At 45.8% G+C, this 16409-nt stretch overlaps 1 protein-coding gene across 3 annotated transcripts in view; it reads right to left on the bottom strand.

The window, feature by feature from the left end:
* The window catches only part of THRAP3 (thyroid hormone receptor associated protein 3), a 71856-nt gene extending 60333 nt beyond the window's left edge, over positions 1 to 11523 (bottom strand). For 2 of the 3 annotated variants that reach the window (XM_019726532.3, XM_019726531.3), the window contains exon 1: positions 4929 to 5081. The gene's annotated coding sequence lies outside the window, so the exon portion shown is untranslated. Of the gene's footprint in view, positions 1 to 4928; positions 5082 to 11280 lie in introns of those variants that run through there. The other variant, XM_074334402.2, reaches the window with a different exon arrangement.
* Positions 11524 to 16409: the final 4886 nt, after the last annotated feature.

Below are 16409 nucleotides of genomic sequence, written 5' to 3'. Positions count from 1 at the left end.
GTGGGAGCATTTCGAAACTGCAACCCCGTCAGCCGTCTATTTATTCCCATATTAATTCGTCCTTTCTTTCAGTATTTACTAAGCCTCTTCTGTGTGACAGAGACCATCCTGGATATGGGGATTCATCAGTGAATCAAACAAACCCCTGCTTTACCCTCTAAAGAGGTAAAGACACAAAAGATTTAAAATATAATGTCCCATAGTAACAATGCAGGGTTGGGGGGTTATCAGTTGATGAAAGGAGCACTATTATAGAGAGGGTGGTCAAGGAAGGCCTTTCTCAGAACACTTCCCAATGTGATACATGCATACAAGGGGACATCAAAATGGCTCAAGCCAAAAATGTGATACAGCAACTCCTTGACAGCTAAGAAGTAAAAACTTCAGAGTATACAAAGCAAAGCTCTGTGAAGAATCACTTTATTATACCTGAAAAAAAATTTCTTATATTAAAAAAATTATCCAATTCTTTTTTTCTTTTGGTCAATTCTACTCTGGCATCTGACCAGCTTCCTCAATCTTCATTTCTTAAGCTTTTTTTATTTTTCTTTTCCTGATAGTCTGGTAGCCAAAGGTATTAGTCAATACTCTAGGACACAAGCTTTATATACACTGGGAACATCTTCTGGGGAAGCCCTAATGTAATGGAGAGCCCTGGAGTGAAGAAATCTCCTGGGTACCTTTAAAAAGCAGTCTCACCTCTATGATTTCCTCTATCAATCCTTTATTTATCTTGCTTTTTCTTAAAAGAGAAAAAGAAAATTGAGTTATTAACACCTCAAAAAACATGCAGAATTACTGAAAGCAAAGCAATGGACTTCATAGGCACATTAAAAAAAAAACAAAAAAAAAACCCTGGTTCTTATGTCTCAGGATAGGAACCAAGTCTTCTAAGTGGACATTCAGCAACTTAACTTTGCTTGGCCTTCTATTTTCTGAAACAAGCCAAGCTATGCAGTTACGATATTCCAGATGCTAAAAAAGCAAATCAGGCAGAACAAAAATGAGGACACTGCACATATGCCAGCTAAAAGGCATGGGCAAGGGTCAGATCAATGTCTTCATGCTTTCCATAAGCCTTGGGTTTCTTCAGCTTGGAAACAAAATAATTCAATGTTTTGGGTTCCCCCCTCACACTGCTTCATCTACCTCTTCTAAAGTTAACTAAAATTTCCTTCTTTTTTTTAAAGAACAAAGAAAAGAAATAAGGCACCAAGACAGACAAATTAGTGGCGATGTAATGTTATGGCAGCAGAATGACTTTAAGTGGGGACATTAGAGACCTGTATCATATATCTACAGGGACAGCAAATTAAAACGCCTACAGACAAGTAATATAAAGGTGTAAAGTGATAAGCATCAACTAACACTCTGCTCTGTGTCAGGGATACATGTCCAGGCTGAGGAGAGGTCTGTGACAAACTGGAGAACATGTTCTAACTATAATAAAAGATGGCTGCTGCAAAGCCAAAACACAGGTCCACAGCTACCAGGTCAGATTTTTCAAAAGCACCTTGAATCCAAATTTTTACATGAAATCTCCTTGTTTTGTAATGTTGACAACTAATTCAAATTTACAACACTGTGTGAGCCAAACAAACCACATCTGCAAACTGAATTCAGTGCATGAGCCTTCTGTTTGCAACCTCTGCCATAGAAAGAAAAAACCTGGTTCTTTCAGTGCTAATTTGGGGGTAGAAAGCACACGCCCTATGCTTCCAACACAGTATCATCTGAAAATACACAAAATATACGAATATACATCGGAAACCCGTAATTGTTGAAGGAAAGCAAGAAATCATCTTACTCTTCACACAGTAAGGTGCTCCATTTCTTCCACCAGACTAGGAACTATAAACAAAATCCAATGGAAGAAAACACTAGAAAATAAGTTTTTGTGAAACTGAGTTCACTAATGTTCAGCTTTTTCAGTATTGTGCATCTTCTAGACAAAGAAATTCAAAAGATGATTTTATGGCTTGGCAATTAACCTTGATGTAAACAAACAAACAGAAGTTCCCCTGAAAGACTAAGAAAGTGAATCTTCTAGAAAGGATACCCATGATTCTTACTCTGCTGGTAAGCCATGGGCAGTTACTTTTTTATGGGTTACAAATCTACATTACAGACTCTAGAGCAGTAGTTCTTAACACTTCGAGATTGATGAACACGATGGAAGGTAACACTTTCTTTGAGAAAATGCACTCCCTCACAAACATTTTACAGAGTTCACAGGCCTCCTATAGTCCACGGACCATAATATCCTGTTCTAGAGCATATTAAACCTAAGTAATCTCCAAACCCTGTCTCTTCCCATGGCTACATCTCTATTCCATCAATCTACTTCAGGCAACTACCATCTCCAGCCTGGCCCAGTACAATAGCCTCTTAAGTGATATCCTCCACAATCCATTTTCCACAACTCTGTAAACATGATTTTAAAGTATAAATCAGACGGAAACTCCTTTCATCCTTTAGAAGGCTTCAATGGCTTCCCTAAACAACCTTACCTCCGCATCTCATCTTTAACCTCTCCTCCACGTGTCAGGCACACTTGGCCTCTCTTCAGTTCTGAAAGCATGCTAAACTCTTCCCATCTTCAAGTTTTGGCGCTTGCTGTTCCCTCCACCTGGAATGCTTTCTTCTTGACACCGCACAAAACTAAAACTGTCTTCTCACTCCGGACAAAAAGAATTTCTCTGCTTTTTTCCTCTGAATTTCTCTCCTTTTTTAGTGTCTAGCAGAGTCCCCTGCTTAATACTTCCACATCACTTTTCTCAATTTGTAATTTATTTCTTACCTGTTGTCTTCTCCCACTACACTTTCAATTCCCAAAAGGCAAGACCCCTTGTGCCTCACACTCCCTGTATTTACTCCCAGAGATGGTGGATTCTCTGGCACCGTTTGTTCAATCTCCCACTCAGTCAAATACTTGATCAGTCTTCGATGTCTACAGAATGAGTGTGTGAAGCAATCCATCAAAATCTAATGTGAGAGAACAGCATTAACCACACCTCCGTCAATTCAGGATGTCACTACGCCCAAAAGAAACAGGCTAGCACTTTAAAATTCTTGGTAGTTAAGACCATCCATTCTAAAACGTAAGTAAATCGTACATCTTATGCTCTCTGTCAGCCTCATCCCGTCCCATCTCAGAGCTAATCTAAGAAACACTCCAAGCTTCCTCCCTCCAATTTCTCAGTACAAAATAGGCCATTACTTTCACAATCCATAATTTCAGTGGCTAACCCAAATTCAAAAAGTGCCTGTACTTGGTGTTAAAGAACTACTGCTGCTGTTGCTATTACTACTGCCAACACTACCCACGGCTAAAATTGAACTGCACCTAGTCTGCAGACTAAAAACATCAGTCTCCAAAACTGAAGAGCTTTCACTCATGTAAAGTTTTTTTTTTTTTTCACTCGTGTAAAGTTTGAAAAAAACAAAGATGGAACTGTACTGGACCTAAAGGTTTTTAGTTAAACAGTTTCTTATAGAAACTTCAACTTGCCTCTTCTACAAAATAGAATCAAGCCTAAATGGCTGCAGGAAAAAAAAAGTTTTTGAAATGTCTAGTGTGTACACTAGTTCACAAAACACATTTCCCAGCAAAGAACAAACTAAGCCCAATTTGCTCCCCAAGTTGTCTATGGCAGCAGCCATTTCTGGCTCTTTCACAGGCTTCTTTCTATACAGTGACAGACACATAAGGCATCCTAGATTACAGGGCAGACTACACACACAGTATTTACACAAACAAAAAAAGGGAGGGCCATCTGAAAGGGAAGGAAGATGGTGTGATACATGCCTTTCGACTCTGGGCCCACAATCTAGAAATCCTATAAATGACGGTGATAATAATAGTGTTTACCACATGTAAGGTAATGAGCTAAGCGGTTTTCAATTTAATCGTATTTAATCTTCACAATAATCCTATACAGTGGCCACTTGTTACCGCTATTTTGCAGATAAGGAAACTGGGGTACTTGAGAGTGAAGCCCCTTGACCTAAAATCAAAAGCTAGCAGGGCCAAAATGTGAACCCAGGCAAGCTGGCTCCAGGATCCTTCTGTTATGCTGCCACCAGAGGCTTCATCGGCTGTCTCTCGCTAGACTACTCTCAGAGGCTTTTTTCCTTAAATCCAATTAACAACCTCCCCTAAACACTGTACTCCCACTGATGGCTTCCAACTTCTGAGCGCCAGCGCTACTCGCCAGCTTCAGCCGCCATGCTCCTTCCCTAAGATTTAGAAAGGCAAATATAACAGATGATAAAAGTTGGTTAGGTGCTAAGGGAGGCAAAGAAAATTGCCTCATAGAAGCAGAACACACGCCGATTACCACTGGAATGCAGCCGGCCTCATCTCCAGACCAAGAGACTGAAATAAAAGTGAGCGCACAAATGTTCGTTCCCGTGGCAGATAAATTTGGACTATACCTTCTCTGGCCACACGGCAGAAAAGAACGGAAGAGGTACTACTGACTGCCAGCCACATGCGCCCTAGGGGAAGACAGAACCAGGCCAATGGAGACTAGGTGGGTGGGGGGAGGGCACTCAAGAGTTCCGGGAAAAGCAGAAATCCAAATATCAGGTTCATACGGCTAAACGGGGAGAGGGAAGTGGAGGCCGCCCCACGACAGCCTGTGAGGAGAAAGGAGGGTCGGAGCAGCTCGGGAGAAAAGGCGGCCTAGAGCGTCGGGAGCTCGGCCGGAGCTAGGCCAGAGCCAGGGGAAGCCCAGTAGGGCGGGGAGGGGGAGGAGCCGGAGGGAGCGAGGCCCGCTCAGAGGAGGCCAGGGGTAGGCGCCGGGGAGCGGCTCCGCGCCAGGCAGGCCTGGGGACCCTGACCCAGAGCCACCGAGAAAAGATAAAATACGAAACGATTGGAGCGGGTCGAGCTGCCCTAGTTACCATCTGAGGCCCTCACTCACCTGGGCCCACCGCAGCGATCGCAGCTGCAGCCTCGCAACGGCACAACCGGCCCGAAGCTCGCCCCCGCCCGACAGCGCGCCCCGCGTCCCCGCTCTCCGACGGCGGCAGCGGCGGCGTCGCCTCGCTGCCTCCTGGGAAATGTAGTCCTAGACCCGTCTCTCTTTGCCTAATCGACAATGTACTGAACTACGTTTCCCATAACACAAGATGATCGATGGGCCCGCCGCTTTGCGTCACACGCCAGGTTGTCGGCAGTCACATGGGTTGCTCCGTTCCATCCCCTCCCCCAGCCTGGGTGGCCAGGGGAAGAAGGAGGGAGGTGGACGGAAGGGGAGGAGGCGTTGCTGACGCTACTGCCCCCACCATTTTGGAGCCAGCCTGGAGGGAGGGCCTGAGCTCCACCCACTCGCGGCCTGCCTTTGCTGTGGAAAAGTCCCTGAGCTGAGAATCTGGTCTGGCTTTCAGTCTCTACCCGGCCAACTCTCGCTTTGTGACCTTGAGCAAATCATCGCCCCCCTTTGTGAGCCTCAGTTCCCAGCCCTACGAAATAAGACTCGTAATTTCTACCCCACAGACTTGTTGGGAGGCTCGAGCAAAGTAAGGCTCTTGAAAGCGTCTAGTACCCTGAAAGCGCGACTGAAAATGGAGTTGTTTTTATTGTGATAGTATGACCTTCGAAGATCCAGGAGCTGGGATGGGCAAAGCTCTCTCCAGCCTCGACTCCCACCTCCGCGCCTCCCCCCATTCCCGCCTTCCATGACAATGGGATCACCGAAAGAGGTTTTCCAAGTGTGGTCCTGTGAAGCTTGTTAAAATAGGTGGCACTCACCTGTTGAACCAGAAGTTTCCCGGGGAGTGTCGCCTTAGAATGTACATTAGAAACCGATTTCACCAGAGATGCTTACGCACATACAAGTTTGCGAACTACCTCGTTTATCAGGGTTTGCACAGGCTGATTTCCGCTGGATTTCCTGCCCTAGTGAACTCACACCTTTAAGGACTGATTTCAGATGTCACCTCTTCTGTGAAGCCTCCCAAGTTGACTAGCTCCTTCCCTGTCTCTGCACTCGTACAGTACCTTTGCACTTTATTCTGTAATAATTATCAGGGCCTATGTTTGTCTTCCCCACCAGATTGTGACCTCTTCGAGAACAGAGATCAGTTTTGGTGGATTTCTGCATCCCCAAGGCAAAGTAAATAAATATGAATAAATATTGAATAAATAAACAAATATTGAATAAATGTGAATAAATAGTGAAGGAATGTACTGGTCTTCCTGCAGGAAAAGCTTACCAGGCTCAACTTAAGTCTCAGACCCCACGAGCATCAACCCTCGCCTTTACCCCGCAGCAACATTACTTCCACACTGCTTAGTCTTTCTTCCTTATTTGAACACTTCCAGTGGGCTGCATGCTGTGTAGTGCTTCTTGAAAGGTTCTGATGCAATTTAATTTCCAATTCACAGGTTTTCTGAGTGTCAACTATATGCCATGCCCAGTGCAAAATCTATGAACACGGGTAAACTAAATGGATACAAAAATACATAATCATTCCTCTTGGTTTCTAAAATACTCTATGCTGGATCTCTTCTTACCTCTCTCCAATACAGCATTACCTAATTAATTGTTTACATCTGTATTCTCCACTAAGCTTTGAGCTCCTCTCAAGGAAGAGAACACCTTATCACTCCATTCATTTATTGAGCACCTGCTATGGGCAAGGTCCTATACTAGAAGCCCAGGAGGAAAATGGTAAACAAAATAAATGTGGTCCCTGCCCTCAAAGAGCTTACTTTCAGCTGGAAAGACATTAAGAAGTCTATCACATGCATAATTACTACTGTAATAAGTGCAACACAGGAACGTACATGTTATATATTATACTATGACAACATAGAACAGGGATCACAAACTACAGCCCACGGGCCAATTCCAACCTGCATCCTGTTTTTGTATGGCCAGAAGCTAGGAATTGCTTTTACATTTTTTAATGGCTGAAAAAAAATCAATGAAGACTAATGTTTCAAGACGTGAAAAGTATATATGAAATTTGAAGTTCATATCCATAAATTTGTTTATGTATTGTCTATGGCTGCTATAATGCAGAGTTAAGTCGTTGTGATATTCTGTGACTTGCAAAGCCTAAAATATTTACTATCTGCACTTTACAGAAAAAGTTTGCTGACTCTTGGCATAGAATCTTGAGGTCCTCACTTAGGGCTAAGAAGGTCCTCACTTAGGGCTAGAAGGTCAGAGGAGGCTTTCCTGAGGAAGTGACCCATAAACTTGTAGTTTACCAGGCGAAGAATTGGGGAAGAGCATTCCAAGCAAAAAGAACAACACGCAGGAAAGTCCTGTGGCCTGAAGGAACCTGCAACATCCTGAATCTTGTTAGGCCTGCCGTTGACCCTGGAGTGCAGTAGGAACTAAGGCATATGAGCTTGCTGAGGTCATAAGAAGCCAGATTCTTCTGGGTCTGAATATTCCAGGTTGAGGATATTGGACCTTACTCTGAGAGCAATGGGAAGCCATTGAAAGGTTTTATAAGTGGGAAAGGGATTCAGATTTCCTTTCTTAAAGGATTATTCTGGCACAGTGTGAGAATGGATTAGGGCAAACCTGAATGAGAATGGAGAGACCAATTAAGTTACATTACAATAGTTCAAATGAGAAGACACAGGGACTTGATCTAGTGTGTTCTCAGTGGAGATGAAGAAAAGTTGGCAGATTCAAAAGGTGCTCAAAAGGTATTTAGGATATCAAATCTACTGGTCTTGGTGATTGTCTGGATGAAAGAGGGATGGAGGAGTCAAGGTATACCCTCAAGTTTCTGGCTTGAGCAGCTGTGTGGATGGAAATACTATTACTGCCTCCCTACCCTACTCTGCTTGTACGGATCTCCCCACACTCATCACAATGTATTGAAATCATCCATCTCATGCCTGTGTCTCCTGCAGAGAACCATCTCCTAGATGAAACAACTAGCTTGTTCTTGTCTTCCTAGGGCCCAGAGGTAGGCTAGGCTCACAATTGCCGGCAATAAATGTATATGGACCTTTCTCTGTTATTTCTCTTTTTCTGATAGAGGGTCCTCTAGCCTTCTGACTACCCAAAAATCTCAGAGGAATTCTGGCTTCCTCTTTCTACCTCATCCACCATATGGCATCAATCACAAAGTCCAATGTATTCTGCCCACAGAACACTTGTTGAATCTCCTACCACCCTGTTTCAGGCCTTCTCTTGTCTTGGCAGGTGTAAAGTGGTTAGAACAGTGCCTGAGCCAGACTAAGAGGTATGTAAGTATTAGCTATGATTAAGAGCTCTTCCCTGCCTCCCAGCCTCCTGCCTCTTTCCATCTAGGCCATCCTCGGGAAGATAGTCAGAGTGCTGTCTCTCAAGTACAACTCTGATTGTGTCGTTCCTTGACTCCAGGGCTCTTGGGATCAATCCCTGAATCGCCAATGTGGTCTACAAGGCCCCATGTGGTCTAACCTCTGACAATCTCTCCAGTTTCACCCTCACTTTCAAACACTTTCAAAGGCTCTCCATTGCCATAGGGATGAAGGGTAGGCTCAAGGCCTTGCACCATCTGGGCGCATCAGCCTCGGCTCCTTCATGACAATGCTCCAGTCATGTGTGCTATTCTGGGCTTCCTGTCTCCTCATGCCAGCAGCTCATGCCCTTCCTCCCCAGTGGTCCCACCTGTCAAAGACTTATCTCATCAGTTCAGGGTCCCATCCCTCAGGAGCACCCCAACAACTCCTCTGCATTTGTCAGATCCTCCCTTACATTGTTGTGATTTCTACACATCCATTCCTCCACTAACCTGGGAACAAACAGAGCGGCCATCTATTGCTGTGCCACACATCTATTGTGTGTCTTCTTCAGTTCCTTCTCCTCTGGTAACAGCACTCTGATAATCCTTTAAGAAGCCCTCCCTCCCCACCCTGGCTCCAGGGTGAGTAGGTGACTCTGGCTGATCAGCACTTTTCACTCCTTTGGCCACAGTGATTGGCAGGTGGCTCAAAACAGGCAAGCAGAGGGAATGAGCATCAGCCTGAGACCTATGCTGGAACCCTGAGAAAAGGACCCTCGCTTGCTGCCGGTGATTGCTAAACTGAAAGAGTAGCAGCCTGGACTCATTCATGGTCATCTTTGCCACTACTGGAGAGAGACTTCCTGAGAACAAAGCCTAACACAATTGGAAAGCAGAGCCATGAATTGAGAAAGACACATTCCTGGCTCTCCCAGGCTGAGCCATTGGATGCAGCCATGCCTGAAGTCTGCAGCACCTCTGAACTCTTTCATGCAAGAGGCAATAAATGAATTCGTTTGAGCTGGGTTTCTGTCACTTCCCAGCTAGAGTTATGACGGGCAGAGAGAAGCGGTTGGACCTATCTGTTGCACACAAGAGGCTCTCAGGACAGGAAGGAAGATGGGAAGGGAAATCAGAACAGACTGGGACAAGCATCAGTGTGTGACCCGCTAAGCCTGGAAGGGCCACCTGTGGAGAAGAGGAGCAGTGACCTTTGCTCAGACCAACCAAAGTACCTTCACTTCCATCTCTGCTTTGCAGGAGAACCAAACCAAACAGGATCAGAGAACAGTTGGTCTGAACTCAGGGGTGAGAGCTGGGATGTAAATATCACTTTCAAACCCTAATACTAGCATTTGTACCAACTTCTGTTCATTGGTTCTTCTTACTGGACTTGTGTCCTGTGTCTTCTGTATTCCCCTAGCACAGAGATTCCCATGGAAGTTCTCAATATAAATAATATAAATTGACTCAGGTCTTGATTAAATTCCTGCTCCATTTATGAGATAGGAAGGGACACAAACTATACAAATGAGATGCAGTATAATCCCTGCTCTCGGGGGTCCCAGTGACTAAGAGACCCAGAGGGGCAGGGAAGGCTTCTCAAAAAAGAAGCATGTGGGCTGGTTCCTGAAGGACGGGAGAGATGTTACAGGAAAAGTGTAAAGGTACGGAGGTATGAACGGTTCATTTAATGGGATATTGGATTCCCCCAAGAACACTTGGAAGGACTATTCTGAATGACACCCCCACATCTGCACACATCTCTGAGTAAACCAGAGGGCAGGGCTTCACTTCAGTCCTCCTCAGTCCACTCATGTGGGCAGATCAACTGAGACTGAGCACTCAATACCAGACACTTACAGAAAGAAAAGAGGCTCACAGAATAGGTCCTAACGGAAAAGCAGGATGTGGCACCAACCACCAGTCACTACTCTTTTCCCAACCTTGCCTCTGAGCAAGTTCCTCCGGCAGTTGGGACATCCTCCTTTGGGATGGCATTCAGTGTAACATCACTGACCCCTTTTGGACTCTGATTTTATAGTGCGGGGTCCCAGGAAAGCCAGCCGTTCCCAGGAAAGTCAGAGTTAGGCCTCAAGGGATCACCGCAGATCCTTCTCTAAACTGGGATTCAGGCCTCAGACCCCGCCTTCCGCATCCCCTCTTGCATCAGAAGCCAGAACCTGGACCCCCCAAGTTACTTCAGAACAGGGGACTTATTCCTCCTTGGCTTGTTTTATTTACTCCTAAGATCTGCTTCTTTGAAACAACTGCTTTTTTATCTTTGGTTTAACTCTGGTTCTCAACTGTGTGGGCGGGGGGCGGGGGGGGGAGGCAGATTCATCCCCCAGAGGATATTGGGCAATGTCTGGAGATACTTTTGGTTGTCACAACCCCAGGACGGGGTAGGGGGATGAAGGTGGGGTGCTACTGACATCTGATGGGCAAAGCCCAGGGATGCTGTTAAACATCCTACAATGCACAGGATGGTTCCCACGACAAAGAATAATCCTGCCCAAAATATCAATAGTGTCAAGGTTTGAGAAACTCTATCTTTCTTAGAGAGAAAAAGTTCAATAACACTAAGCTTTAAAATATTCTTATGGTCTGACCAGCAAAGGCTAACACAAGGTTATTTTGCAATTTATCAATAAATGGATACTTGCTCTCCTTTCCCTGGCTCAAGTACCGAAGGTGGTGGAGGTGGGGGTAGGGTGGGATGCTGCAGAGGTAGATTAGGGTCAGATGGGGATGAAAGATGGGGTCACACAGTGCAAAGAACACAGGCTTTGGAATCAGATCTGAATTCATATTCCAGCCTTGACTACTTCTTTAGCTGTGTGCCTTAGGCAAGTGACTTACCCTCTCTGACTCAGTTCTCTCATCAGTAAAAGAGGACAATTCCTACCTTACAAGGTTCGGGCATTCAGCTACTAGTATGACTTTATCCTGAGGCGGTTAGGGGGCCATCAGAGGACGTTAACGCCTGTCAGCTTTGAGTGGCCGCTGGGGCAGGCTGGAGGGGAGACTACTCACCCTCACAGTGTCTGTGTTTAATTCCCTCCAGCCAGGTCCGGAAGTCTTTCTTGAAGTCTAGCTGGAAGCTCTCCTTTTCCTTTTGTTTAGTTCAGTGCCTCAGCGGGTTGCTGCCACCGCAATCGTCTGACCATGCTGCTGAGAAACACTGAGGTTGTAATTTGCATTTTGGCCTCCTTGCTGTGGGTATGGTTCCCTCTTTTTGCTTGGGGGTGAGGATAGAGGCTGTTAAAGGCTTCGGGGTTGCCAGGCCAAAAGCAGAGGTTGCCAGGCACCAAAAGACATCCCCAGCCAGGGCTTTTGTTTACCAAGGCCCAGCTCTAGGAGACATTCCTGAACACAGGGCTCCCAGGCTCGGGAGGGCAGAAGTGGCCCCATCAGAGAAGGTTGGAAGAGTTTTCCCAGAGCCTGAGAAAGTGAACAGGGTCTGATGTCTTTGCTGCGGCTGTTGTCTTTCCTTGAGTAATAGCAACTTAGCTCCACTCCCACACAGATCTCCCAGGACCTCTGAGCGGCCTGCAGAGCTGCAGTTTAGAGGGGCAGGGTCGGGTGTGTGAGGGCTCAGAGTGGTGGTTTGGGAGTCACAACAAAAGACTGCTGTGGCTAAGCCACACAGATCCATGAAGATAGATCAAAACAAACTGATGATCAGAGTCCTCCCTGGAATGTTCTGGACTGGAGAAACCCTCAAGAATTATACACAGTGCCTCAGAGGGGTGGGCCACTTTACAAAATTAAATTATGTAAAGTTATGATTAAATAAAGTGTATTCAGAGATAATGACGTTCAGAGTGCATCACTTCCTAATTGTTTTACTATATTTTGGTATTATCTGTGCTCTTGGGGTTATTCACAGCTGTATGGTGGAAATACCACATAATGGGGCACTGCTGTGAACCTCTTCCCAGCAACACTGTCAGGAAGTCATTGGCAGCTTGAAATTGGCCCTGGTGGGAGTATTTACACCATAGAAATTGGCAAATGCTACAAATCAAGTCTCTCCCTAACACCCACTCTCAAGCTGTTTGTAAACATTTATGCCACTGGGTAGAGGAGTCCCAAAATATAATTATGCTTGAATTTTGGGGTGTTTAGAGCATACAATGTGATTTAAAAAATAAGTAAATGTGACATGTCGTACATCTGAGTATTGTGGATAAAATGCACATTTGCTACAAATACCTAGTCAAGAAATACTTGGGGTTCATTTCTTCCTCCTCCCACTAACAAAGCACCCTTTAGCATACCCCAAAACACACCTGTAGTGCCTTCTGGATGAAATGAGACCAGAAACACCATGAGGGCAGGGGCTTTGTTCACCGCTGTTTCCGCAGACCCTCAGGCCCCTGCTCAGTCTCAACAACTCTCCCAGTTTCCCCGGCTTCCACGTGAGGGCAGTTGAAGCCATGCTGGGCAAGGGCTGATGGGAGAACCAGGAGTTGCCTATTCCCAACCACATGGATCTACTTGGAAGGAGGGAAGTTTGTTGGTTGGGAGAAATTTCTCCCCAGGGAACATTTGGCAATGTCTAGGGATATTTTGTGGGGGAAAGTTGCTACTGACGTCTGGTGGGCAGAGGTCAGAGATGCTGCTAAACATCCTGCAATGCCCAGGACAGCGCCCCCGTCACCACGTCAAAGAATTATCCTGCCCCAAACATCAATAGTGCTGAGGCCGAGAAACCTTGGGATAGGAGACACAGTGGGGAGATACTCAGGGCAGGGTCTAGAAAAAGATAAAGGAAAGGTCTGCCTGCCAGGTAGCTACTTATCCCTTCCTTCCCCACGGCACTCATTTCTCAGTGTGGGTCCTTCAGTCACTCATTGTATCTTGCCCTGCTTCTCCCGTCTGTCTCTGGTGCTGTCCCCGTTTATCTCTGCTTATCTCTTGGTCTCTTTTTCTCACTCTCAGTCATGCCATCTGCTCTGGCTGGAGCCTTGTGTTCTGAGACATGAGACAAGCCTTTGGCATTCATGCTCCCTCGGCCCACACTAATCACTCCAGCTGACTTGGCCTGGGAGCTGAGCCAGGAAGTTGGTGAAAGGGGGGATGCAAAGACGGGGGCATCCTGCTTTTGACTCTAGGGCCCTACTGCCTGCCTGTGAGAGGCCCGGAGCTCCAGCCTGCTCTCTTCCTCTTGCTCCCAGGGCCCGGGACCAAAGTCAGCATACCCAAGTGGGCGTGCCCTGCCCACAGACCCCTTCCTCCCTACCCCACCCTTGGCTTCTTAAATTTCTCCTCTAGCCTAGTCCAGCAGCTGTTACAAAACAACTGGGGGCTGGGCAGCTCCTCGCCCCTGGCCCCATCCTGGGCAGTAAATAATACCAGACTCATGACTACCGCTGAGCCCAAAACCATCCGCCTAGTGACCAGTGGCCTCTGCCCTGGCCCTGGTTTCCAGGACCAAGAGCCCAGCACTCAGAGCCAGGACATGGTCCGCTGTGCTTGGAGTCCATGCTCAGCATCACAGCTCAAGTACCAGTTCCCATCACCAGGACCCAGGACCCAGCCCTCAGTGCCTGCTGCCGGAGCTGCCCACCCTGCCCCTCCCACTCACTTCACCTGGCAGACCCCCAGCGGCCTACACTGCTGTGTGCTGGGACAGCAGGGCCCAGGGTAGGCTTTGTGTGAGGACAGGGACCCTGCAGAAAAGTCTGATGGCAATTTTTAAAACAAATTTGGGTGGCTTTTGAAGTAAAACTCATTCAAATGAGGAATTAAAATAAAAATCGGGGAAAAGACCAGCAGTATAAGCAGAGGGAGGAGAAAGGCCAGGGAATAGGTTTGGCAGATAAAATACAGGCTGAGCAGTTACATTTGAATTTCTGTAATAACAAAAACTTTTAAAATGTAAGTATGTCCCGTGCCATATTTGGAACATAAGTCTACTAAAAATTTTTCCATTGTTTATCTGAAATTCTACTTGAACAGGGGTTCGGTATTTCAATTTATGAAATCCAGCAACCCCACCAGGGTTATGATAAGCCTCACCCCCAGCCCTCACCTAGGTTATCTCCCTGTAGCTTTAGGTGGGAAAACAGTGTTTCTATCACAGCTCACTTTTGGGTAGAGGGAACTTTAGGGGATTCTCCTTTTTATTATTTCTACTTCTATATAGCTTCACATTTTCTTTAAGGTGTCAGCATTCATGTACCATAAAAAAATCTAATAATATAGACTCTATGTCTTGCCTAGATTATCGCAACATACCCCTTTGTCCAATCCTTAAAATGACTTTTTAACCAAGTAATATGGTCACGTGATTCAAAATTCCATAGGGACACGGGACACGGGAGCATGCAATGAAATGTTTCATCCGCCCCTGCCCCTCAGCCCCCCAGCTCCCCTCCCCATTTCTCTGTGTTTCCTCCTAGGTCCATTTTATTGCCACAGCCTCAGAACTGTCTTCCTGACTCCAGTTTTGCCCTCTTGTCTCCATACTGTGGCCGGCTGGGGTTTTACCTCCAATCATGTTACTTCTTGACTTAAAACCCTTCTGTGGTTTTCCATGCCATGGGAGAAAGAACAAACTTCCCAGCTAACCAGTCTACAAGGCGCTCCATGCCTGACTCCTGTCCAGCTTCTGGGACACTTGGCACCGCTCCTGCCTGTCTCACATGGCATCACAGAAACACGACCTGCCTATTAGTGTCCCTTGCTCCCCCACCTGTCCTGGCGTCCATGCTCTTGCTCATGTTTCTCTCTGTCAGACATTTATTGCACACAAACGGCATCTACTGTGTGCCAGGCACCGGGGGCTAGGAAGGACACAGTGAGCAAACTGAGATATTCCTGCTCTTGTGACTCAGGTTCTGGCAGAGGAACATTTAACAGACAAATAGTTACAATAAAGCCGCTATTGTGCTAGGGTACATACAGAGCTCAGGGTCAAAAAAGGCCTCCTGGAAGAAGTGATATTTCAGATTGGAACAGTCATCACCCAACCACGGGGTAGGGGGACAGGCAGGGGAGAGTGTCCCAGGCCAAGGAAAGAGGTCGTACAAAGGCCCTGAGACACGGAGGAGAGTCACTAATCATTAGGAATATGCAAATCACACCCACAATGAGATACCACCTCACTCACACCCATTAGAATGGCTACTGTAAAAAAAAAAAAAAAAAAAGTGGTGAGGGAGGATGTGAAAAAATTGGAACTCTGTGCTCTCTTGTTGGGAATGTAAATGGTACTGTCACTTTGGAAAACAGTTCAGTATGGCAGTTCCTAAAAAAAATTAAATAGAATTAGCATATAATCCAGCAATTCCTCTTCCGGGTACATACCCAAAAGAATTGAAAGCAGGGACTTGAACAGGTATTTGTACACCCATGTTCACAGCAGCATTATTCACAGTAGTCAAAGGTGGAAACAACCTAAATGTCCATCGACAGATGAATGGATAAACAAAATGTGGTAGATACATTCAATGGAATATTATTCAGCCTTAAAAAGGGATGGAATTCTGACACGCTACAACATGGATGATCCTTGAAAATATTATGCTAAGTGAAATAAGCCTGTCATACAAGGACAAATATTATACATTCCACTTATATGAGGTACCTAAGTACTCAAATTCATAGAGACAGAAAGTAGGATGGTGGTTGCCAGGGGTTGAGTGGAGGAGGTAATGGGAAGTTAAATTTTTTTTTTCAGATTTTTTTTTTTTATTCGGGAAGGGGAACAGGACTTTATTGGGGAACAGTGTGTACTTCCAGGACTTTTTTTCCAAGTCAAGTTGTTGTCCTTTCAGTCTTAGTTGTGGAGGGTATAGCTCAGCTCCAGGTCCAGTTGCCGTTGCTGGTTGCAGGGGGTGCAGCCCACCATCCCTTGAGGGAGTCGAACTGGCAACCTTGTGGTTGAGAGCCCACTGGCCCATGTGGGAATCGAACTGGCAGCCTTTGGAGTTAGGAACATAGAGCTCTAACCACCTGTGCCACCGGGCCGGCCCCTAGGTAATTGAGTTTTAATAATATATATGTAAATTTTAAATTAGCACCACTGGTCACATAGAATGATAGAACTGAAGTAACTTAAGTTCTGTTTCTTTGCCTTTATAGTCATTGTGTCATGGTTGTTTATTCTGAAACCACTATTTAAACTCAGAGAACATGTAATGTCACAGAGTTGG

The sequence above is a fragment of the Rhinolophus sinicus genome, chromosome 14 (assembly GCF_057876585.1).
Source record: "Rhinolophus sinicus isolate RSI-liver-muscle chromosome 14, RSI-T2T, whole genome shotgun sequence".
In the NCBI taxonomy this organism is placed as follows: domain Eukaryota; kingdom Metazoa; phylum Chordata; class Mammalia; order Chiroptera; family Rhinolophidae; genus Rhinolophus; species Rhinolophus sinicus.
This window is presented reverse-complemented; position numbering and strand designations above follow the sequence as displayed.